At 42.0% G+C, this 27357-nt stretch overlaps 1 long non-coding RNA gene across 1 annotated transcript in view; it reads right to left on the minus strand.

Moving 5' to 3' along the window:
- LOC122687914 overlaps nucleotides 1-19106 on the minus strand; it is a 91128-nt gene extending 72022 nt beyond the window's left edge. Inside the window, exon 1 of the long non-coding RNA XR_006339259.1 lies at nucleotides 19050-19106. This is a non-coding gene — a long non-coding RNA (uncharacterized LOC122687914). The remainder of the gene's footprint in view (nucleotides 1-19049) is intronic.
- Between the last annotated feature and the right edge of the window lie 8251 nt (nucleotides 19107-27357).

A 27357-nucleotide genomic window follows, 5' to 3' on the forward strand; every position in this document is an offset into this window, starting at 1 on the left:
TTCACCCCATCTCAAGCCTGTTTCCTCAATTACCCAAATTATATGCAGACCCCAGGGAACTGGGGATTTGATTTCCTTGTATGTTTTTCCTAGAATTTTCCATTTCATTTGCCTGTTGAGGTTAAACCAAGGGAAGTAGTTAGGAAATGCTGAGCATAGCTTAGAAGCCCTCCCACCGCACTCCCTCCTTCCTGGCCCTAACCAAGAAACCTCGGCAAACAGGATCCAAGGCAGTGACCTTGACACCCCCACGCAAGCACAGACACCCCTCCCAACTCCGGATTCTGTGGGGCTTTCTACAGACCTTCCCTGTGACCAGTATTTACAAGTTTTGTAAGTGTTTGGAAATGGGGTTCTGAAAGCAACTCCTTGAGCTGCAAATTCAGCCACAAACTGGCGCAATGAAAGTGGAAGCCCTCCCCCCATGTCATTTCCCTGTTTTAACAGTAATCTGAAAAACCCACACCCTTCTCACAATCACATTAGGCTCAAAAAGTGCAACCCACTCTTGTTGTCACTCACATCATTGTTATTACTCTACACAAGCATCTTATTGTGCAGAACACTGGGCCAGGTGTCACCCAGACGGGTACCTGACCTCTGTCTTCAAAAACCTGACAAAGACCAAAATGACCTAATTCACACTTCCTATCCATAAAGATGTGGGGGGTTTTTGGCGGGGGTTGGGGGGGGTGGCAGGGAAGAAGACATCTATGTAAGCCACTCTCAGAGGCTTACACCAAAATTCTAAGCCACAAGAGTACATTCCAACATCCTTCTTGTTATCAGCACCTACATCACACTATGTACAAAGCTAATATCTTCAATCTGAGCCGAGACCAAAGCACATATGGTCATCTAAAGGAGGGGCACCCTTTCATGTACTCAGGCAGCCATTCCTAGGGAGTAAATCTCCCCCTTTTTCCAGGGAGCCAATTACTGTTTTCGCTGCTAGCACTGAAGACAGGGTGGAGGAAGGGAGAAAGAAGAAAGGCACGCTTGAATCGATGATCTGCTTCCAATAATAATCCAGGCCATCTGGTCTGACTTTCCTGCCTTACCGACAAATACCCAAAGCACCTAGGAGAAGGAACACAAAAACCAGATTCGTCTGTGATAATATCCATAATATACGTAATTTGTGGCTTAAATGATTAACTGAAAAAGTCAATTCAGTCTGTGATAAAGGAAACCATAAATGCCCCTTTGACCTCTGGAATATTTAAAATTGCTGTGAAGATTACCTCATTCTTGTTTCAGAAATCATTAAGGTTTCACCATACAATTTGCAGAATGTCAGGGTTGCTAAGTGGCCATAAAAACTCCGGTAGACCCAGGAAGGGGGTTGAATCGGAATGCGAGTGAACGTGGCTGCAGGCGCCTCTGCTCCACCAGCAGGGAAATCATTTCACAAAATAATCAGAACGGAAGGACAATGCATTCCAGGTTTTCACAGTAAAAGATTTCATCTCCTTTAAAACTAGTTATATAGGATGTGTTCAAAAGGGGGCACCTTGCAGAGCCTTTCCTTTTATTAATATCACTGTGATTAATTCAGATGGAACCATTTTTGAATGTCGGAAAAAGGCCAAGTGGCCCTATTAATTGGTAATGATCATAGAATGGTTTAAGTGTCCATATCCCTTTATAGCATCCTCAGGTCAGCACATTTATGGAAGGTCAGGGGGAAACTGATTTCTTTCACTTCCTCCCAGTCAAGTGCAAATACACACAAAGATATCAAGAGAGAAAAAAATGTGGACTGATGGGTTTTGTTTTTTGTTTAAGGTTTTTTTTTTTTCATTTCAAGACTGCTTTAAAATATACTGCATATATGATATCATAAACATATATCATTATTGATATATGCTATCAAAAAATCAAGGTTCTAATTCCATATAAAATATAACTCACTAAAGCACCTATTTCTTCTGAATATATGCATTCAATGTTTCTCAGCGCTTCTACCCTAGAAGTCAGAAGACCTAAGCTTGAAACATGGTCCTACTTCCAATCTCATACAAGACACTCAACCTAGTTAAGCTTCAGTTTCCACACCTCTCAAGGAGGTACGATACTTAGACAGTTTATGCGGTGTTTAGAAATTCAAAGGAGATCATATTGGAGAAGGGCACGGCAACCCACTACAGGATTCATGCCTGGAGAATTCCATGGACAGAGGAACCTGGCGGGCTACAGTTCATGGGGTTGCAAAGAGTGTGTGTGTCACTACTGAGTGACACACACACACACACACGTGCAGGAGCAGTGTGTAAACGTGGGGGCTAAGCCCAGCAGGACAGAGCACAGTCCCTGCCTACAAGGAGCTTACAATCTAGTGCGACATTCCTCTCTTTATCGCTTTTGTTACCTACTGCTCTGTGAACTGCACCCTCAAATTGCTTCCCTCTAATGCTAAATGTTGGCACGATCATGGCATCACCTTGGAGAAGTCTCGGAGACAGAGAATCTCTCAAGTTCAAGCCTTGTCTCTTTGCTGAAACTTTTCACTCCACATGATCAAGCAGTAGGTTCTGAACCATCCCTTTCCCTTCACCGACCTCTTCAACATTCCCCTCCTTCACCCAGGTATAAAAATACTCCCGCCTCTGAAATCCATGCTTCCCAGTTCTATCACCTTTGACCCTTCCTTGCACCCTCTTCACAGACCACCTGGTCACCACCCCTGATTCACCTGAGAACTTTAGTATCTTTCTCCTGGTCTCTCTCTCCTGTCCTAGTCCTGTCATCATCCGACAGTCCTAGTGTATGAGAGAATGACCTCAGCTAATAGCCTGGCTGCAAAGCTCCTCAACCTCTTGAACTCAGTGAGATTCGCCCGCCATCGAATCTCACAGTGAGATTCGCCCGCCATCGAATCTCACAGTGAGATTCTCACCCGCTATCACAGCCATACCTGGGGTCTTCTTGTGATGGGAAAACAAAGACCAACATGCCCACGTCTGCCCCAGACCACCATTCGTTCCACCTTATTCCCTCAGGTCCATCTTCCTTCTTGTTACTATATCCCAGGATGACCTTCATTTCTCAGCTGTTCTCTTGTCCACCCGTCCATCACCTGTCTTATTATTTCTCATCCCTTCTTATCCAACCTAGTTTCCATAAAGTACCTCTTCAATTCCTTTTGCCAAAAGGCTCAGCTTACTTGAACTCTTTCACGACCTACCCTCGCTGCTGAGGAATCCTGCCGGAAGGCGTATGGAATGTCAGATGATGCCACTGCAAGCTTAAGTCCTCCCATAGCAACTGAGTACTGAACGACTCTGACTAGTATTCCCTTCCCTGATCACCTCTCTCTCCCATTCCCCTGTAGCAGCTATTCTAAAACCTCACCACTTTTTACAGTCCCTAACTTAACCCTTGTCTATCTGACTTTGCAAATTAACCAGCATTTTATTTCACCAAGAAAATAGAAGCTATTCATAGAAAACCCCTTTGACACACACCTACCTACATATAACTTACCTACATCTACGTTAATTCTCATCTTGCTTCCTAAATCTAGGGGGATGTGTTTTGTTAACTTAAAACCTCTTATAATAGGTGAACTTATAAAGTTATCTAATCTCTCCCATATTTTAACCACTATGTTTTGATCGTATGTTTCTAACAAAACCCTCCCTCAACCAATTCTCCCCTCTCACTTTCCCATCTCTCCCACATGAACAGCTAAAGTGAAACGTGTCAGTCACTCAGTCATGTCCAGCTCTTTGCGACCCCGTGGACTGTAGCTGGCCAGGCTCCTCTGTCCATGGAATTCTCCAGACAAGAATATTGGAGTGGCTTGCCATTGCCTTCTCCAGGGGATCTTCTGGACCAAGGGATTGAACCTGGGTCTCCTGCATTGCAGGCAGAGTCTTTACCATATGAACCAGAACAGCCAATCCCTTCAAAAAGTCTGTATTTCCTTTTGTCCCTATTACTCTTCATCCAAACATTAAGGTGGATCATCTGTTAGATGTATATATTAGATGTATATATCTACCCAGGACTGAAATTTCTAGGACAGAGTTCAGCACTTTTTCAGCTTTAATTGCTTCCCAAAGTGGTTTCCAAAGTACCAATTTATCCCCCCAAGAACAGTGTAGGAGTACTAGTCTGTCTACACCCTCACCAATTTTGATGTTTTTTTGTCTCTCATTTTAACCACTTTGGTATATATGTATTAGCATTTCATTACAATTTTAATTGGCATTTCCCTGATGACTAATGACACTGAACAAATTTTCACACTTTTACTGGCCTTTTAGATATCCTTATTTGTAAAGTTCTTATTTGTCTTTTTCCTTATTGGTTTAGAAGAGTTTTTTATTCTGTAGATGAGTTCTTAGTGGAATATATGTGTAGAAAATATCTTTTACCACTCCTTTCACTCATCTCTTCTTTTCTTAATATATATATACCTATAATTGAAGCATAGTTGATTTACAATGTTTCAGGTTTATAGCAAGGTGATTCAATTATACATATAGACATATTATTTTTGAGATTATTTTCCATTATAGCTTATTACACAAGATATCGACTATTGGTCCCTATGCTATATTCACCCATCTTAATAATGTACTTCTTGGTGTTTTTTGGTGAACAGAAATTCTCAATCTTAATCTAATCCAGTTTTTCCCTTTATCTAGTTATTTTTCTTTTGGATCTTTTTTTTTTAATAAATCTTTACCTCCTCCAAGGTCACGAAATAGTTACCTATTTTCTAAAAGCTATATTATTTTTCACAATTACATGAGCAATCCATCTGGAATCGATCTGTGTGCACAGTGTAAAATAGGATGTTATTTGATTTTGAATCTGTGGCACCTAATAAAGAATTCAGTTAATCCTTAATAAATATTGCCAAAATTCATGAGATAGCATTGGGAGATATGGAAAGGAAAAGCAAGATTGGGGCCAGGACTGCACAGCATCACATATTTTCCCCGAGAATACCCTGCGTTCTGGGCTTCCTCACCCCCGGTCACTGCCCACCTGCTGCTATGTGGCCAAATTCTAACAGTTGGGATAATTTCCGCAATACTTAATCTCCAACCAGAAGCCAAACCCCAGAATTTTTGTTTTAACCATTATGATTTAAAAAGCATCATCTTGAGGAAAATATAGCCACTTCACGTTCCAACATACATGTCTGGAGACTAAAAAGCTCCCAGAAATCTAAAAGCATCTTCACAAAAAAACAGACTGCTTAGATTAGGAAAAGCGCTACTTTGAATCTTTTTAAAATAAGACATTTTTTATCAAAACAAAGATGACAGAGTACCATAAATAGAAAGCTAACTGCTTCTCTACCTTCTAGAGGTCCCTTTTAAGAAATGTCGGGAAAAAAACCCAAAAACCCATGATTATATTTCACACTCCTTGACTAGAAAAGAAATTCACCAGCCACTGTGGGTTGAGCCTGCTCTTATATTAAACTGCACACATTTTACTTCCTGCAGGTCCCAAGTGTTTTCATAGATTCATATTTCTAAGACCGAAAAGTATTAAAATTCAATATAAAAGGTGACAAGAGAAGGGATGTGATAAAATCTTTGACTTGATCCAAAAAGGAGTGGAAACCCGTATTCAGGCCTAATGGAAAAGATGCAATAGCCAGATCAATGGCAGAGAAAATTCTTTGGTCAGGGGTGAGAGAGGCTAATTAGAAAACCGTGAGTTCCTTGATCTAAGACAGTGGCCTAAGAAATAAAAGAAAGGGCAGTGAGATGGCCTAGTCTAAGAAGACTCTGCGTTTAACACTGATTCCACATACAATATAAAGGACAGCTAGAGGCAGATAGGGCTGGAGGCTCCCTCAAGCCAGGCTCCTGGCTTGCGGCTGCAGGAAAGTGGAGGCTCTGCCCGCTGGAGGAGCAGCCTGGGCCCAGGCGAGAGGCAGGAGGAAGATGCGCTGCTGGCAGCTGGCCAGGCACTGAGGTCTCTGCAGGGCAGATACACAGGGAAGTGGACCTGAGCCAACCCAGAGCTGAGAGCTTATCTGAGAACCAAAGGAACCAAGAGCCCGCTCAGGGTCCTGCCTCACCCAGAGCACAGAGCACAGGATGGCACACCCGTATTGCAGAGCGCTGCTCCTCTCCTACCTGCAACCCCAGCGCCTGACAAGGCGATAAAGGGATGTAGATGGCAAGGAAAACTGACTCCAACATCTAATAGCCTGCAGATGTGTACTGATGCAGGCTGGTCAATGGACTGAGTACTATGATTAATCAAATTGTCTCAAACTTTTCAACAGTCGGAAGGTGTAGATTCAAGTTCAAACTCTGCCCCTTATTAACCGGCCAGACTTTTGTCAGGTTGTTTATTTCTTTAAGCCTCGGTTTTCTCATCTGTTAAGATGAGTCTGAAATGAAGTCAAGCGAAGGGAAAGTCACTCAGTTGTGTCCGACTCTTTGCAGCCCCATGGACTATAGCCTGTCAGACTCAGTCTATCTGGATTAAAGATCTGCACTCCCTCCTGCTCTGAAACTCTGTGGCATTCTCTCCCATTTACCTCCCAATGGGGCTCAAGTTAATCAGCTCACACCATCATCCATCATTTCTCTGTCTGAGGGTTTATTTCCCTAATCAGATTTGAGTAAATTTTCAGCCTGTGTCTGTCTCTTCCTTCCAATCCAATAAAACTGGTTCGGATTTGTTTTGTATTTCATTTAATGTCATTATTCATTCTAACAGTTACTGCCTAGCCATTTCCTTGCCTACAGCATCATCAGCTATTAAAGAGCCACGATGGCATAGTTTTCAAATTTGTATCCTCTTTTTCTGAGGTAGATTAGTTCTAAACTGATTAAAATAGCCCCAAATTTAAAATACAATTTTTAGAAGGCAACAAATTTCCAAGACTCCCTTAAAACCTTGCCAAGGGGGTTGCCAACTCTTGCTGACTGCCAAGGAAGACAAATAGATAGTTCCAACAGTGGTCCTGAAATGAGAAATGGATGCCCAGTTATTAGTATGACAATGCCACTCTCATCCATTGGCTTCCAGGTAGTCAGGGGTTAATGCTCCGATCTCCTGGAAAGAAAGACCAGCCTCCTGGACCAATTCTAGGTATTTTTGAATAAACATCTTTGCCTCAAGCAGTTTCACCACACAACTAGTTGGCCATATGGCCTTCTTGCCATAAAATATAAAATAACTGGTTGATAGTCACATCGTGCCAGAAAGTAACATACCAGTTTTTGCAAATCCTTTGGGGAACACAAGTCATCTCTTCCAATCATCAAAACTAAAAGTTGACCAAGTTATTGCAAATAAAAAAATTGGCAGCTACCACTTCACAACAATCTTGGAGAGCATTAATGATTGATTCTTTAGCTAATTTAGACATGACAGCTTGTTATCTCATGCCATCTTCACCCAATTTCTCACAAAAATATTGGAAGTTGGAGGCAAAAGAAGTATCAAGCTCCTCCTATCCCCCCAAGAGAAAATAGCTGCATGATTCCTAAGTTTTTTGAAAATGTTAAAAAAATAAAATAATAAATTAACAGAGCCTGACTTAAATTACCTCACAGGAAGATTTGCAAACTGATATGCTATCGTTTTCTACTGTAATGTAAATGTAATGTAATGTAAATGTCAACCAGTTATTCGACCCTTTACAGCAAAATCAGTTGTGCCAGGGAACTGGTTGCGCCAAAGATGTTTACTGCAGAAGCACCGGACACATCCTGGACTAGTCTTCTCACTCAGAAGACAGGAATCATCTGCCATTTTCCTTCACATGCACCCACCCTCTTGATAAAGATATATTCCTTCTCTCTTCCAAAACTGTGCTAAACCTCACCACTTCAGTGAAACCTTGGAAGGCTCTTTCTAGGTGTCGACCTAGACTCTCTCTCTTAACCTCCTTGCCTGGAATCCTGGACCCCGTGCTTTGGCCCTTACATCAATGGACTTTTGTTCTAACCTTGCAGATGTCTCCAACTAGGACCAGGATCATCATCCTACAATCTGGTTATCAGATAATTCAAACCTGACATGGCCAGTGTTACCACCTATTATTGCTGCTGACACCCAGGCATTGGTCTCACCTACACCTATCCCAACTCTTAGATATGCCCTAGAAAGGCCAATAAAGTCAACCAAGGATTTCTGCAAGCCCTTGAACCCATTTCTGTGCTGTGATTCCTTTGGTTTCCTCGGATCTGGGACTATCTATGGATTCCAACATCATCCTAGGATCAGATGCAGACGGTCCCTGGTTGATGTGCACAGGCACCCAGCCCTCAGTGACTTAAGTGACCATCTGGCTTAGCCAGGAGCAAAGTGCAAGGCATCAAAGCCATATAGAATCATGAATGTCTATTCTTCACTTTCATGCTTTTGCAATATGCATGTTCTTTGTCTTTTCTTCTGTTAAATTGTAAGTCTGAAACTAAAATGACATGCATGATGTATGTTCCCTTTCAGTTCCACAACTGACTCCTTGTTTTGATTTATCAAACATCATTACTACACTAACTACGAAAATACCAACTTAGAGGAAGGTTACCAAATCCTTGTGTGGTATCAGGGACCTGGATCCTGTGACCCCCAACAAGATCACAATCAAGATCACATCGAGGATCTATATGATGAAGGATCCTGCCTCCATCAACCAGCTTCTCAGGCCAACTTGCAAGAACAGAATCCCTCGTTGGCTGATACAATGACCCTCCTGCCACAGCTGTACAACCTAAGCTAATGACAAGCAAATTCCAAGGCAATGCGTATGACTTTAGATCTATGAGTCAACACCTCTGGTTGGAGGCAGGGGCCCCTTTTCTCAGAAGAGGCTTTTTATTTCTGGCTTGGCATAAAATTAACTGGAATATTTCTGTACCAAAACACACACACACACAGATAGCAAGCTTTTTGATTTCCCTTCGGGTCATGTCTCCAGACAGCAAAATTTTGTTATTAGGTTTGTAAATATTCCTCACTTTAAGGGTGATGAGATTCAAACTGAGTCTGGGGGATTTCCTGATAACAGCTCAGCCAAGAAAATCTAAACTGAATTTTCTCTCCTTGGTATCAAAACGTTCCTAGTCAGTAAGCAAGCTGCTGCTGTTGTTCAGTCATCAAGTCATGTCCAACTCTTTGTCCAACTCCAACCCCATGGCCTGCAGTGCACCAGGCTTCCCTGTCCTTCAGTATCTCCTGGAGCTTGCTCAAATTCATGTCCATTGTGTCAGTGATGCCATCCAACCATCTCATCCTTTGTTACCCCTTCTCCTCCTGCCTTCAGTCTTTCCCAGCATCAGGATCTTTTCCAGTGAGTTGCCTCTTCACACCAGGTGGCCAAAATATTGGTGCCTCGGCTTCAGTATCAGTCCTTCCTATGAATATTCAGGGTTGATTTCCTTCAGGCTTGACTGGTTAGATCTCCTTGCTGTCAAAAGGACTCTCAAGAGTCTTCTCCTGCACCACAGTTCAAAAGCATCAATTCTTTGGCACTCAGTCTTCTTTACGGTCCAACTCTCACATCTGTACATGACTAGTGGAAAAACCACAGCTTTGTCTAACTACAGTAACCAAGAAGTTGTTGAAAATTGCATAGGGCACTTCATGATCTTCAAGGGACTATGAGCCCCTGGGAAGCTCACAGTCTGCTATACAGACTTAGATGGACCTAAAACACTCAAACAAGGTCATATGCTCCATACTCTTAAGAATAGTATCAAGTGCTCCAGGAGCTTAGAGCAAAGTGGGCCAGCCTTGATGTACCTGTAAGACTTCTAAACAAAGCAACAGGGAGGAGGAATTCCGAGAAGAGGAAATAACATGAGCATAAGTAATGTGTACTTGGAAATAATGAGGAAATCCAGTTTACTGGAGAGTACTATGCTGGGGGTAACCTAACAGAAAAGAACACGCCTGACTTCATATATCGGCTCTATCCCTTTAGCTGTAACATTCATGATCTGTTGCCTGGGCTGAGTCATGCTGGCTCCACACCTTTTATAAAGGACGTTGCCAACAGCCCCGAAATATACGTGATAATCCACTCTCAAGGCTCTGACCTGTAAAGTATAACACTTTTCCACTGATACAGAAAAAGAAAGTTGCAGAACAGAAGATAACAATTGTCTTGTTAAAGGTTTATAGGAACACTGTGATCACATCTACCTGGACAGCTACAAGAACAACGGGTGCCAGCAGCAAGAAGTCTGCGACAAGCAGACACACCTTTTAGTATAAAAGAAATCTGAGTGCTAACCCGGTAACATGGTTCTTGGGGACGCTAGTCCACTATCTTCTCAGTCGACTGACTTTCTGAGTAAAGTTTCCATTCCTTGCCCCAAGAGCTCATCTCTTGGTTTATTGGCCTGTTGTGCAGTGAGCAGTACAAACTTGGACTCAGTAACAGTAGCATGGAGGGAATACCGGGAAACTGGAATTCCTGGAAATCCTTTCCATCATGAACGGACACTCATTTAACCTTTACAGACAATTAATACACAACCCTATTGACCGTGAGGATGGAGGAAACATGGTTATTGGAAGGGCTTCTTATGTTCTTCAGAAGTTTCTTGATCACTATAGACCCACTGCTGACACCTTCTCTCTGTTTCTGTTACAGCCTATCACGCTTTTATTTCCCTTTTTTATTAGATATATGCATCTCCCTTTTCTGCTAGACTCTGAGTTCTTTGCGAGCAATAGTTGTCTCTTATTCATCTTTTAACCCTTAGTACTTGGCACAGTTCCTAGAATAGTGAACCACTAGAATTCCACACAACTCCTAGAATGGTTCCCAGTAAATGTTGGATGAATTAATGAATGGATAATGGAATTATGGATTAATGGAATTAAGTGTTGGATGAGTTAATGGATACTACTACATACCCCCACCGCTCACGGTCACTTTATACTGTGCAAAAATATACCAGACAACAGTTGCATTTCACAAGGAGAGAGGTTGTATGAATAGTTAAGTGTGAAAACAGTATGGGGAGTGGAACCCAACAGTGGAGGACTTCTTTTTGATACCAAAAACTGCCGGGGATGGACACCAAAGCCACGAAAAACACAAGAGCCTAAGCAGAAGGCTTCATAGCTAAGAGTGCCTAAACCATAGCCTATCATTCAAGACTGCTCTCAATGGCTTTGAAGCAAAACACTGCGTTTTGTAAATTACCATCAGAGCTAAGCAAATTGATCATGTGGAATTTGTAGCTGGCTTGTTAGACTGTATCCAAGGAAAGGGGACGGTAACAGGTTTGGCTCAGCTGTCTATAATTTTACGCATTTAATGGGATGATAATTTGCTGTTCAGTGTGTTCATTTTGAAAAGCATCACTCTTTCAGAGCGGAAAATGAATAAAACCAAGCCTTTTTGCTCCAAATCTGTATGGAAACATCAATATCCTTCAACCAAGAAAACAGGTGGTTAAGACACGGAAGCATGGGAGAGACCGCCAGTGTCCCACAGAAAAATGTGTATTGTCGAGTGGTTAGTTGAATTAACTTATCATGAAGAGGAAAAAAAAAAAAAGCTAGAATTCTAGTTTGTCTACACTATATAGCCCAGACATTAAAAGTCCCCAGGAGAATTCATGGAGCCACAGACTAAAGGAGAGACACAGAGGATGTAAACAGAGGATGTGTGTGTATGGGTGGGTGGGTGGGTGTGTTTCCACATCCGTAGGTATCAATTTATTGGGACTAGCATTTCCAGACAAGAGATTATATGATGGCCTAGAATATTTTCCACTCAAATTAAACGCAGTTTCTAATGACATTAATTTAGTTGATTTCTTCCTTGATGCATCAATGCTTTCACACATACTTTCCTTTTCCCTCTTTTCTCTTCTGCATCTGAAATTAATTCTGAGGAAATCAAGTTGGTCTTTATATACAATGTAAGTTCCTCAAGGCAGCTCATGCTTCTGGTCACCTATTTACAAACCCTAAAGATGCCCAAACATTATCTTTTTGTAAAAGTTAGAGGCAAATATGCTCCACGAGCCAACACAAAGGAGAAAGGAACGTGATAAAACTGGGGAAATTATTCTCAGTAAGAGATCAAGATTTTTTTTAATTCCCTAACTCATCACACATTTACAGAGCCCCAATGGCTCAGCAGTGAAGAACCCGCCCGCCAATGCAGGAGACACAGGTTTGATCCTTGGGTCGGGAAGATCCCCTAGAGAAGGAAATGGCAACCCACTCTAGCATTCTTGCCTGGGAAATCCCATGGACAGAGAAGCCTGGCAGGCTACAGTCCGTGGGGTCACAAAGAGTTGGACCAACTTGAGCACACACACATTAGGTACAGTGAAGGATTAATAATAATAATAATGAACAATTTCTGCCATTCATTCATTCCTTCCATATTTAGTTATCTCTAGCTTGTGTCAACGGTCAGGCACTTCTATAAGCTAAAGATTCAAGATGAATGAGATATGGTGCTACCCTCCAAGAACACACACTCCAGAGACACGTGTCCTAAAAATGGTGAATCTTTATGTGTTTACCTCTGTCCAAAGAACATGGAAAGGGGATGTGATGGAGAGGTGGAACTTTTGCTATATCTCTAAAATTTTATCTCTTTATAAGACTTAACAAGTGTACAGCAGATACTAACACAACACTGTAAAAAAATTACACTCCAATAATAAAAAAAAAACTTAATAAGAAGAATATTAACATTTAGTAAATCCAGACAGCAGGCAAATACATGGGTATTTGCTGTATCACTTTTCTGGGGTTTTCTTCTTGGAGTTGGAGTTAGTACATAGATAAATATTGTTTTGAGAACAGAATCATGATGATGATGATTAAAAAATGTAAAAGCCATGTTAGAAATCTACACAGAGTACACAGAATGGACATATAACCCTGTCTGGGAAGAAGGGCGGGTCTTGAAGCTTCCTCAATAAACCCCGGAGCTGAAACACTCCTCCAGGAGTCTGCATCTGAGTCTTTGCCCCCAAATTCAATGGAACAGATCAGCAAGACAGCCTGGCAGAGAAGCAAGCAAGACCCCACACAGGTGATTGTGGCCCAACTCTCCAGAAATCCTTGGGGAGCTGCCAGGAGCACCAGTTTGCCCTCTAACCCTCTCCAGGGGCTTCTAGCTCAACTGACTCTACTTCTGTCAAGCTCCTGGGCTCCTCCCGATTTCCTGGGCTCCTCCCGATTTCCTGGCCTCCTCCCTGCTGGAGGTCAGATTATTTCTGAACACAGACTGTTTATATGGGTACCAGTTCACAGCCTCACCCCTGCTGGTAGAGCCCTCCTCCCCGCAGTGCCTAGAATCCTGCTTCTTCTAGATCTTCCTCTTCTCCATTTCCCACTCAATCAGTGACTTAGCAACCTACCATCCATGACTCATTTGACCCCCAAGAATTCCGAGGTTCTGTCTTCACCTCCCAGATATCAGGCACTCACTCAAGATTCAAGCTGAATTCCCAGCTGGACACTGCTTACTACTGTCTCTGCACATTTTAACGTGAACTACAGAACCCCTGCTCTCAGCTGAGGCCACATCTGCTGTCTTACTCTGTCCCCTCGGCACTGGGTTCTAAGAAGGTCTGCAGGCTGAGACAAGAAAGACTCTCCAGATTGTTGACAAATGAGTGAACATCACTTACTAAAAAGCCACTGTGAGCCAAGCACTCTATACGGCAATGCTTTCCAAGCTTCCACTCTGGAGCCCATTTTGCATATGAACCACAGTCTTTGCTGTGAACAGCAGAGCCTTGGCCTTAACCAAGCAGAGCAGAGGTGGGCCAAATACAAGCCCACCAAACTGGGGCTGAGTCCCTGTCCGAACTCACAGCTGCCACGTGGGAGGGAGGCAAGCCACACGCCAACCCTAAGGCATAGTTGCTCAGTGGCTAGTGAGAGACCTTGACCCAGACAGTATCTAGAGCAAAGGGCAATCCAGGCGACGCAGCTGGAAATTACCCAGGCTGGGTGGGAAGGACTTAACATCACGTAAATGGAGCACATGGACCCTGCCTTCAAAAGCTACTTCCCCCACCCCGGTAGAGGATACAGATGGAGCATACATGAAAGATACTAAAATCATTCAAAAGCTTCAAGCACTCTGTGTAACAAAAAAAAATGAGAATGAATCATACTTTAAGAGTCCAGAAACTGAACTATTAATCGCATATTCTGAATAATAAAATGAGCCAAAGTTTATTTTTGAACTTTGTTGGTTGATTCAGTTGAGGGTAACCGGAACCGTTTTGAATCAGAACTAACCTTGAATATTAAAATATTCTCACAAGTTAGGTAATATTTCACCAAGTTCAAATGGCAGACGAAAACAAAAAATAAGAACAAGGCAACACCTGATTGATTAAAGGGTTTTTCTTATAAGACAATAAAGAATTGGAAAGCCTATTAAGAATTAGAAAAATTTCAATCATTATGCAAAAAGAAATAATAAAGATAAGGAGAACACACTAGAGGGATATTTCTATTAATATGACTAATATGTAAAGAGCTCATTTAAATTAGATTAAATGAATTATAAGTGAATTTGTGAAAATCAATACCTCCATGGACACAAGCAGGCAATACACACAAGAAGAAATGTAATTGGTAAGTAATGTACGGAAAATGGTTACCTATGTTAATAAAATGAAAACACTACGATGTCACTTTATATTCATTATAATTAACATCCTATCTGGCAACACTCTGGCAAATATGACACACATTTGCACATTGTTTTTGCAATTTATACCAATACAAATAATATATATACAATTTGTCTTGGTATAATGCAACATAATACAGCAATACGTAGCAAAACAAAAATACATCTCTTAAGATTCCTTCTCTGGAAATGCTGAAGGAAGTTATTAAAAAGAAGGAAAAAGCTATACACAAAAAGACACTCACTGCAGGGTGTTTCTGTAACAAGTACTAGACATGTTTAACAATGAAGGATGGTTATTTAACTTAACCATGGCACATCAGCTCTGAAATACCATAATACCACAGCTCTAAAACAGCACTGATGAACAGAAACAATAAAAGAACATGTTTATCATAAAAGTGTTACATGAAAAAAAATACACAATACAAAATTCTATTCATTCACTGATTATAATTACACTAAAGTGTATTACACTGCAGGTGGATTAAAAACTTAAAAAACCAAAAGCAGTTGTGCTTGGGCTGTGGACTTGTAAGACTTTTTATTTAATTGCTGTTCTGTGATATTCTCAAAGCGTTGGTACCACATGCAGAGTAGGGGCAGGGGGAGCCCCTAGGGAAGCTCAAGCAAAAATTAGCCACATTTCCCACTCCTGGTACGAGCATTCACAGTAAGCTCCCAGACAGAGAATGAGCCCGCAGGCAGATTTCAGGGGCGCTGTCCTTGGCTCCCACACTGCCAAGATTTCCCAGTTCCCCCTCAGTCACCCTCATTCATGCTTAAGGAAGAAAGCACAGCTAGCAGACAGAGTGACAACAGATGTCCAGGCGCTGAGCCATCCCGGAGCTGCTGCTTGCCACTCACATAAGCACGCGCTGGATCTCGCAGATGAACCAGACCTATCCTCTTCTTCCTGGCTTTTTACTCCCCTACTGCTGCTGTTGCAAGAGCTAAGTGCCAATTATCTCCCAAGCGTGAAAGCAAATATTGTGATAGCCCAACACGTTCTACAAATGTAGAGGACACTGGCGGGGATGAGTGTCTTTCCTGGTCTGGTGTCTCTTGACTCATCCTAACAACTCTTCTTTAAGCAGGATCTGGTAGGTGCACAACTCTGGGCTAGCCCCTTCAGTACTTGGCATTCTTTATTTTTGCTTCCGTCTCATCCCATTTTGTCTCTGCCCCCGAAAGAACTCTCCAACCATCTGCCCATTCTCGGGATCCAAAGTAACAGGGGGTGAAAAAAGACTCTTCAAATATTTGAAGGCCTGATATGAGAGAAAGAGAGAGATTTTAAGGAACTGGCTTATGCCATTGTAAAGGCTGGTGAGTCCAGAATCTGCAGGGTAGGCCAGAAGGTTGGAGACCTAGGGAAGGGTTGGTGTTGCAGCTTCAGTCTGGAGATAGTCTGAAGGCAGAATTCCCTCTTCCTCCAGGGATCTCAGTCTGTATTTTCTTTAGGCCTTCAACTGATTGGATGAGGCCCACCCAGATGGAGGGTGATCTGCATTACTCATAGTCTACCAGTTTAAATGTTAATTTCACCTAAAAGATGCCTTGACAGCAACATCTAGACTGGTGTTGGATGAAACATCAAGGTACTATGACTGAGTCAGGTTGACAGACAAAATTAACCATCACGACAGGAATTAGACCAGGATGCACATTTTGCCATCAGCTGGAGTTGTGAAAAAAAAAAAGAAAACCAAAATGTCTCACTTGTGAGACAGTATACTTCTAATCCCAGTAATGTTCAAACTGATAGTGGTTTCTTCTGATGCTAATATCCCATTATTGTGAGACTAAAAAAAGTTAATTTATGCAAACTATTTTTTTTTCATGCCAACTACTTTTAACTACAAGAAATTTTATGGACAAAGAAACTGAGATTTGAAGAGGTTAAATGGCTCATCCCAGTACTACCATCCAGGTCTTCCAGTCCAGGCTCTTTTCAGACCCACAGCGTGATCTGAGGTATTAAAGGGACGCTTCAAGGCAATTATTGGCCACACACATCACTTCTTCAGCTCACTTCAAGTCTTTCTGCACCCTGCTCATCAACCTACCTTCAAGGAGGAGCAACTCTTAGATAACTACAGCATAAGATGGACTCCAAGAACAAACTGGACTGCCAAAGAGGGGAGCAAAATTTTCCTGGAGTAGCCCAAAAGTTCTCCTGGGTCAGCTCTCCTTTTCTCAGCAGGAACTCACACCCAACCTGAAAGGACCATAATGGGGTCCAGGGGAAAGGAGATCTGAAGAGGAGGGACCCAGATCACCAGAGAGGAAATAATAGCAGAATTTGGAAATTAATTCCCAGCCATTCATAGCCTGTGGCCTTGGCCCCAAATAACCTCTGGCTTATAGAGGCATTTCCACCCCTCAGATTTTGCAGAATAAAACATCAACGAGGCAAGCAAATTTTGGTCTTGCTCATATTGGTCACCTTGCACTGAGTAACTTCAGTGGATAATTATACTAACAATGTCTCTCTTTTTATTCTCCTGGGGAGGAGGGAAGGAGAAAAGGAAAGAAGGCAATGAAGGCAGAAGGAAGCCCAACCTGCCACATATTTATCTCAATCCTTCAGGCACCCAGAATAGTAATCAGTTGGTAGCTGAAAATTCGGGCATTTAGAACATGGACCTCACCCCTTCCCAATACATGTGACTAACAGCAGTGACATCACCAGGGATCTGAAGCAAGTTTCAGCCTGTGAACATCCTGGAGTTCTCCAAAAGAGAAAAGACACATAAGGATTCTTTTTGTAAGCTAGGACTTAATTAAAAGGCACAAGTGCCATTATACCACTCCCAGCCCCACTGCCCTCTTCCCCTTCCTCTCTTTGCTGACCTCATCTTCCATCCCCAATCATACCTCCCACGGCCATGCCATTGACACCTCCAAGTTGCTGGGAAAGACATTTTCTTAACGACTAATTTGATTCACTGCTTTTCATTGTTGGAGTGAAATGCTTTTCCTTTGTGCTCCATGGTGTCTTCAGCCCACTGAAAGCATTTCTCATACATTTCTTTTTGTAGTCTTTAAAAAGAGGTAATTATATAATGGCTGACTTCTTCTGGTTACGTGGGGAATCAACATCTCCGTAGCTTTTTCAGACATACTTAATGAGAAAGCCATTAGAAAGGCAAATAGAACCCTATCATTATTTCCCAGTTTCCTCCTTAATTATAGACAATCATTCTCAAGGAGGGGGGACAGCTTCTGCGACAAAAGTTGTCTAGCATTTAACAGAACAATTTAGAACCAGATTGAACAGATCAACGTTATGTCAACTTGCAGATGCTTGACAAAAAAAATGCTTAAAGGATGGTAGATGGAATGAGATGCTAATTCAGCCTTTTCTCCTTTCCCTTCACTCTGAAAACAGAGGGTGTTTTGTTTTTTTTTTTTTTTCTCTCTGCTTAGGAAAATTCAGGTAGGTCTGTCTCAAAGGCTCCAATTAAAGCATGATACACCCCCCCAAATTCTTACTCTTTTTTTTTTTCCCTAGGTAACTCAAATATGACCACCACCAAAAAAGCCACTGACATTTTCCCACTTCAACACATTTTCCTTTGGCTACAATTCTACCTCCAGAAAATTAATTCTAAAGTTTTCTTATGCTTCCTCTCTTAGTTCTGGCAGCTCTAACAAAGATACCAAAGATTGAGTGGTTTACAAAGAACATAAATTTATGTTTCACAGTTCCGACCGTTGGTAAGTCCAAGACCAAGGGGCCAGCAGATTCAGCATCTGGTGAGGACTTGATTTCCAGTTCACAGATGGTCATCTTCTTACTACAACTGCACATGGTGGAAGTGGCAAGGGAACTCTCTGAGGCTTGTTTTATAAGGACACGAATCCATTCAGGAGGGTTCCACCCTCATAACTACGTGCATGCATGCTAAGTCACTTCAGTCGTGTCCGGCTCTCTGCAACCCTATGGACCATAGCCCGCCAGGCTCCTCTGTCCATGGGATTCTCCGGGCATGAATACTGGAGTGGGTTGCCACGCCCTTCTCCAGGGGATCTTCCCAACCCAGGGATCGAACCCATATCTCTTATGTCTCTTGCACTGGCAGGCAGGTTCTTTACCACTAGTGCCTCCTGGGAATCCACTCCTAAAGGTCTCACCTCCTAATACCATCACACGGGGAGTAAGTTTTCAACAGGTGACTATAAAGGGAACACAAACATGGAGCCTATAGTGCTGCCCTTATTCCCAAGCTGGTCTATAGGCCTAAACCAGAGAGAAACACGCCTCTGAGTCTAGAGCAGACATTAGCACCGGGGGAACATGGCAGCTTTCACTCAACACAGACACAATCAAGTCAAACACCCTGAATCCAGAAGGAAAGAACTTCCATCCAAGAAAGTCACAGAGGCAAACCAAGACAAGATGTGAAATGTCTACCTGTTTCCTATGCAAGGTGTTCTGAGGAGACACTTGTTATGGCCCAAACGAACCTTCTGGCCAAACCAATAGTTTATCCTATAAAATAAGAAGGATAAATACTTTCTTCACCTATTTGATTGTTTGGGAATCAAATAAGATAATGCTACTATAGTTGCCTGGAAAATTATAAAACATACAACAAATTCTTTACAGTGTTCCACTGAATTAACCCAAACAATGCAGATTTACTTTGCTGTTTTGCATGCATCAGGCAGGTAGCCCCCACTGTTTTTCTGCCTGAAAGGTAAAGTGACTTCTCCAGGTGACACAGCTAATAAACAGAAGAGCTGAGATTCAAGCCAAACTTCAGTGATGTCAAGAGCCTGATCTCTTGAATACTACTCTTTCTCCAAAAATGCAAGAGGAGAGGTGGGTCTAGGGCCACTACCCAAAGCCACTTACTTTAATAAGTGTCTCTCCAGCTCTCAGCATCACACAAGTGGGGATATCTGATATATGAGGGAGGTACTCATGTGTTTATTTGGTAAGTAATCACTTTCCAATAAAACTTTTTTGAATGTTTTTACAAAATATAGCTTTAATATTAAAAATAAAACAGTAGAGAAGGCTCCATGTGGGAGTGGGTGGGGAAATTCTGCAACTTTCCAGTCATCCCTCACCTTTCTCCCGCTCTCCATCTTTTTCCTAATATTTATTTATTTATTTGGCTGCACTGAGTCTTAGGTGCAGCATGTGGGATCTTTTAGCTGTGGCACTCGGGATCTAGTTCCCTGATCAGGGATCGAACCTGAGGGGGCCCTCCACATTGGCAGCTCAGAGTCTTAGCCACTAGACCACCAGGAAAGTCCCCCAACTCTCCATCTTAAATTACCATTGTATACTACTGGGGTAACCACTGCCAAGAGCTCCATGTGTTGTGAATATTCTGAATGTTTTTAGATACAAATAGGATCATTCTAAACATGTTATTCTGCAAGTTGTTTTCTTTTTTTTTAATTTAATACATGTGAGCTCTTCCTATAAACACATATATATCTACCTGATTTTAGTAGCTATGAACCATGGTGTGTGTGGACCATAATGAATGTACATGGCCACTGAGTTACGGGCACTTAGGCTATTTCTTAGTGTCTATGTGTTTGTTTATGTCATTATTAAAAAGCAGCCAAGAACATTCTGTAAACATAATTTTGCAAGTTTATGTGAGTTCATGTATGAAATAAATTCATAAAAGTAGAGACAGTGAGTCAAAGGAATTGAGCATTTTAGGCAATTCATAGATATTGCCAAATTTATCTTCAAACACTTGCACCAATTTGTTCTTCTACAAACAACAGTATACAAGAATATCTGTTGGCATATACTTTAGCCAACTGAGGAGATGATCAAACTTTTTAATCTTTGCCAATTCAGTGGTGGCAAAACACTCATCTGCCCATTTATTTTGTATTTCGTTATCAGTGAGCATGCATCTCTTCTCATTCTTTTTATACAACCTCCTTCTTTATGTCTTATGCTCATTTGTCTCTGAATTTTTGGTTTTGATCTGTTCTATTTTTAGTTCTCAAGATATTATGGAACATGAGTCCTTTTGTGACAAGTGTGGCTGTTATTTTGTTTCCCAGTCTGTCTTTGGACTTTCTTTACACTATTTTTTTCAAGTAGAATTTTTTATTTCTATATAGGCAAATCTGTTTATCCTTTGCTTTATGGTTCTAAGCTTTATATCATGCTTAAAAGAGCCATACCCATTCCAATATCATTTTTAAAATTCACAAAAGTTTTATTCTAGTGTTTTTATAGATCCATATTTTAACGTTTAAACATTCGATCCTTCTGGAATTTATTTTGGTATAAGAAAGGAAGTCAGTATCAAACTTCACCAGGTGGAACAGTTTCTCTTACCAGGAAACCACGCTTAGTTCATGTAACAAAAAAACTTATGTTGCATATATACCACATACTGAGTGGGCCAGGGCCATTTCAACCCTTATGAGCTCTTCATTTTGCCTAAACGATGACCTTGAATTGTGTGCAGCTTACTGATCCGGGCCTCAGTTTATCTACTGGCATGGGACCTGGTAAATGTACTGACATCAGTCACCTGGGTATCTCTTGATTAACTTATTTTCCTAATCCAAGAACTCTTTTCTACCTCTTCAGCAGAATGTGTGCTTAGTCACTCAGTACCGTCCAACTCTTTGCAACCCCGTGGTCTGTAACACGCCAGGCTCCTTGGTCCATGGGGATTGTCCAGGCGAGAATACTGGAGTGGGTTGCCATGCCCTCTTCCAAGGGATCTTTCCAACCCAGGGATCGAACCCAGGTCTCCCGCATTGCAGGCGGATTCTTTACCATCTGTGCTACCAGGGAAGCCCCTTTGGCAGAAAGGTGTTCTTAAAACACACAGGATTACAAAAGAAACAAGAATGATACATGAGAATGCAGTTCTATCCAAAGACCCCTGGGGTTACTTAGGATTCCTTCCTTCTCCTAACTTTGCAAATACATTTCATGGAGGCAGATACAGAAATCTGTCCAATGGGCTGACTCTCTCCCTCCTGCTGACAGCTGGGGTCTCTACATCCCGAGCTTCCCTCTGCCTCAATGTCTCCTGTGCAGTCACTGACTCACACTTAGCTAGTCTGCAATTGGCTCTTCCATATCAGATGAGCCACTGCCAAGTTTAATCAGTGGTCCCCAACCTTTTTGGCACCAGGAAAGGTTTCATGGAAGCCAATTTTTCTATGGACCAGGGGGATGCGAGCAATGGGGAGTGGCTGTAAATACAGCCGGAGCTTCACTCTCTCACCCACTGTTCACCTCCTGCTGTGTGGCCCAGTTTCTAACAGGGGGTTGTGGACCCCTGATTTCCATCCACATATTACTGTCCTGTTATATACATGCAAAAAAAGAAAAAAAGAAAAGGAACACAGTCATATATTCTCATGAGTATGTGTCTATCCTAACTTTGGTTGGGTTTTTTGGTCCCTAATAGGTATACCCTTCCCCATGTCACCGTATTGTAAGTCCTCCTGATTTCTGCTGTGAGAAACGGGTTGACATCAGAAGGTCATTTCTGAAGAACTGTTACCCAAGAGTATTTTGAGAGCAGAAGCAAAATGGTAACAGTGATTTCATGTGATAAGAAAATTTGGGGCATCAGCTATGAATTGAGTGGGGTGTCACGCAAAGGGGAAAAGCTCACCTTGCAGACACCAGGAAATATAACTCTGATTCCATTGGCTTTGTCTGTGATGTGTAACATTATTGTATCATTAGCCTCTGCCTTTGCTCAAAGCCAACTCTAGCATCTGGATCAACGATATCAGAGCCCCCAAGGGCATCACCACATTAAGAACTCTACAGCCCATGTGGAAGAACAAAGAGTTTACAGTATATTCACCATTGACTTAAAGGAACCCTCCTCCAAAAAAAAAAAAAATCAATAAGATAACCTTTGGCTCCTTAACACTCATACTCTTTCCTGTCCACTCTATGCTAACTGAAAAGACGATCTATAACTGAAAAGACGATCTATAAAGTGATAAAGCAGCGAGTTCCTTGACAAAAGCAAATGGCATTAATCAAAAACTCAAACTTTCTCTCAGATGGACCACTTGAACTGTAAAAAAAAAAAAAAAAAAAACACACACACAAAAAATTTTAACCCCTAAGTGACAAAATTTTCACAGAACAGCTACATTAAAAAGAGATTGTAGGGACTTCTCTGGCAAGTCCAGTGGGTAAGACTTTGCCTTCTGATGCAGGGGGTGCTGGTTCAATCCCTGGTCAGGGAACTAAGACCCCACATGGCTTGCAACCAAAAAACACAAAAGAGAAGCAGTACTGTAAAAAATTGAATAAAGACTTTAAAAATGGTGCAAATCAAATAAAAACGGTAAAAAAAAGAAAGAAAGAAAGAAATTTAGAGAGAGATTGTAGACATGAAAATACATTTTTTAACTTGTAAAAGACAAGTCCAGAAAAGGTACAAAGATCATCGACAACACTGATAGTTGTCTTCACTGAACCTGGCTCAAAATCATAAAAGCTTCAAGTTACAGACCTCAGAAAATTTACTTTAGACCTCTTTTTGCCTGATGTAAGATTACTCATCCCTGTACACACAGCACATGGCCAAGAAGAAACCATGGAGGTCACCCAGTCTCACCACTGACTACAGATGAGGAAAGAAGCGGGTCAGAAAGGTTAAGCGAAGTGTTAGAGGTCACAGTGAGTCAGAACATAGCTGGGACAAAACCGCAGATTTACTAACTCTGTGGTCTTTCTGGTGACCCACTTCCACCTACCAGAAACAGATTAAGTTACATTGTGATACAGAGCCTGGCTGGACTGGCCAGCCTGCCTGTCCTCCCCACATCTTGGAGTCAGTATGCCCTCTGCCCCAGGAGGCTAACAGGTACCACCAACTCCCTCAACCAGCAACCTTGCCCTCCGCTTCCAGCTGAGTTTAGTCAAAAAGCTTCCCAGCAGGAGAAGGAAGAAACAGAAGACAGAGAGATGAAGTGTCCGTTCTCCTCCCTATGGGCGCTGCTCTGAGATTACAGCTCCCCCCTGGCTCTTTCTGCCTCCATTCCCTGCCCCTTCATGCCTGAGGCTGTGTTTTCATTTCCTAGGGTATGCCATAACAAATTACCATATGCTGGGACTTCCCTGAGGGCCCAGTGGCTAAGACTCCCCGCTCCCAATGCAGGGGGCCTGGGTTTGATCCCTGGTCCAGGAACTATTAACAGATCCCACATGCCGCAACTAAGACCCAGTGGAGCCGAGCTAAAAATAAATAAATACAAATAAACATTAAAATCAGTACTATACATTGAGTGATATAAAATAACAGAAATTTGTCTCACAGTTCCAGAGGCTGTAAGTTTGAAATGCAAGTGTTGGCAGGCCCATGATCTCAACGCCCAAGGAATGGTCCTTCCTGGTCCCGTCCTGGCTTCCGGGGTTTTTCTGGCCGCCCTGGGTGAGCCTCGGTTTGTAGAGCTGTCGCTCCCCTCTCCGTCTGTCATCACATGGTGTTCTGCACGTGTTTCTGTCTGTTTCTTCTCCTTTCTTATAAGAATGCCAGTCATACTGGAGGACGGTCTGCCTTTGTGACCTCATCTTGACTTGGTTACACTCACAGATTCCCTTTCCAAATACGACCACATCCCTAGGAACCGAGGATTAAAACTTCAACAGATCTTTTGAGGGACACAGTTCAACCCATAACAAGGTGGTAACAGTGCTTGGCAATTACCAGCTCCAGGGTTGGAATTATCACCCGTGTCTTTGTGTACAGGTGCTGTATTATCACTTCTTTTTCCTGTACAGGCAGACCTCGTTGTACTGCATTTCCTGGATTCTATAGATTGAAAGCTTGTGGCAACCCTGCACTGAGAAGTCCATTGCTGCTATTTTCCAGCAGTGTTCGCTCACTTTCTGTCTCTGTGTCACATTTTGGTAATTCTCACAATATTTCAAACTTTATTTACTTTATTATTAAATATGTTATGGTGATCTGTGGCTGGTGATCTTTCTAATATCATAGTTTTGTTTTTTATTGAAGTATGGGCTTCCCTGGTGGCTCAGTGGTAAAGAATCCGCCTGTAATGCAGGAGACCCAGGAAACTCAGGCTCAATCCCTGGGTTGGGAAGATCCCCTGGAGGAGGGCAAGGCAACCCTCTCCAGTATTCTTGCCTGGAGAACCCCATGGACAGAGGAGCCTGGTGGGCTACAGTCCATGGGGTCGCAAAGAGTCAGTCACAACTGAAGTGACTTAGCATGGACACACAGTTGATTTACCACAGTGGTTTAATTTTAGGTGTACAGCATAGTGATTTAGTTAATAGTTTTTTTCAGATTCTTTTCCATCATAGGTTATTACAAGATACTGAATCTATTTCCCTGCTATACAACAAATCCTTTTTGTTTACCTTGTTTTTTATTTTTAAATCAAGGTATGTACACTTTTTTTAGCTGTAATGCTACTATTGCCCACTGAGTAGACAGTATAGTACAAAGATAACTTTTATACGCACTGGGAAAGCAAAACATTCACACAACTCATTTTATTGGGATACTTGTTTTATTGCAGCGGTCTGGAACCAAATCCACAAGATCTCTGAGGTATGCCTGGATGCTATATGCATTCCTATAAACAGTTCCTTCACTAAAGTTTACTAAACTCTTCCACGTCCATTTAGGATATAGAAAGCCACAAGAGACTATTGATGCCACCCTAACAATGAGAAAAGGCAAAGTAATCCACAAAATTACAACTACTCTTGAGCCCATCAGAGAGCTGAGAGCACAGAGCATTCAAGTGAACTAAATTCCAATGAGTACTGAACCCCTCGGAGGAGGGATGGAAGATACAAACTACTTCCCTTTTGGAAGAGCCCAAAAGAAGTGGCAGCTAAAAGTGGATAAAAAGAAAATGGGTAAAATTTTAACAAATTCGTAAAGGTCAAATGAGGGTTAATGAAGTAGTGTGGAATCCGTGGGAACCCCAAGCACAAGCAGAATCTGCGTTCCCCCCGCCCCCTGCCCAAGTTCTTTCTTATGAGGCTTTACCAGCTACTCTTGAGAAATACTGGAGGCAGGATGGGAAACTTGAGTGAGTCCCCTTGAGGGTGCCAATGTCTCATCGTGAATATCTGTGGCTGCAAGTGGTACAAGCACACGGGCTCACCCATTTTCCAGACTCTTCTGGAAACACTAATGCTGCTGGGAGAAGGCAGGAATCCCTGATCTCAGAACCCTGATCCCAGAACAATGATCTTGTTGGGTAAGATAGAAGGGCAATTTTCATTATTATTTCCAAGTAGGTAATATAGGGGCTTCCCTGGGGGCTCAGTGGTAAAGAACCCACCTGCCAATGCCGGAGACTCGGTTTCGACCCCTGGGTTGGGAAGATCCCTGAAGAAGGAAATGACAACCCACTCCTGTATTCCTGTCTGGAGAATCCCCATGGACAGAGGAGCCTGGTGGGCTACAGTCCATGGGGTCACAAAAGAGTCAGACACAACTCAGCGACTAAACAACAACATACTTACAGGTGAGATATCATATTAAGTGACTTGTCAAAAATTGAGCCAGGACATAATTTTAAAGCTCCCAATTCCAAGCCCAATTTTCTTTCCACTATTCTCTCCTGATTCTTTATACTGTAGATATTTTCTGGACAACCAAAGCATCTCATTCCCTGCCTTCTGGGTGAACCCAAAAGTGAAATAAATCAGGGGCAAAATAACAAACGTTTAGCCATGGTTAAGTTATTGAAACATCAGAAATTTTATAAAACACTTGAAGAAATGTTTTTTTTCTCACCAAGTTCACACATGTCAAAGACGACAGCCTAGAGTCTTCATAAGCATTCCAAAAGCATTACCCATTGGCTGAAAATTGGCTCCCTGGAATAGTTTTCACTTAACAGAAAGACCTTTTCAAAAGATAGCTAGACTTCCCTCCTTTGGATCTAATAAATGCCAAATCATCCATCTAGGAAACATCACAGTTGGAACATAATTTGGATGAACTCTCTGTTCCATTTTGGACAAATGGGATCCCAACTTCTTGAACACAACCAGGTCTCTGAACTTAAGTTTATTGTGTCATACTTTCAGAAAACAGTCATAATTAGAAAATCGCTGCTATGTTACATTTGATTCAAATCTACTTCCCTACATCTTCTACCCATGATAATATAGGAGCATTTTAACGAAAATGATGATTTGGATTTATTTAATCAGAAAACTCACAGGGCACCATAATCAAGATGTCTTTTACAGTGGAAACAGTGGCAGGTAACTTATTTCCGCTAACAGCCACTTGACTGGGCCACAATCCTAGCCAAGTGAAGAGCTGATTTCATCCATATAATTACCTGTGTGGACACTGTGAGATGATACGGAAGATTCATGGCTGTTTTTCATGCCTCAATGCCTAGTTCTTTTGGTTTTGTTTTGTTTTTGGATGTGTAGAGAGAAATGGACCAAACATCTATTGGATTTACACTATATATTAAACACCATGTTATACTTTATAAGAACACTCATTTAATTCTTATAGTAATCCTTACCCATGTATTAGTACTTCCATTTTGTTGATGAAGGGATAAAGGCTCAATAACTTCCCTGAGGCCATGAAGTTTCTAAATAAAAACTCAGGGCTTGAACTCATTTTCTGAGTTTCAAAGCAGATTCATGCATCATATCACTCTGATTAAAACCAAAACCAGGAGACACATGGCATCCTAGTTCCCACACACCTAGTTCCCCAGATAGGCATTGAACC

Source organism: Cervus elaphus, chromosome 32 (genome assembly GCF_910594005.1).
Source record: "Cervus elaphus chromosome 32, mCerEla1.1, whole genome shotgun sequence".
Taxonomy (NCBI): Eukaryota; Metazoa; Chordata; class Mammalia; order Artiodactyla; family Cervidae; genus Cervus; species Cervus elaphus.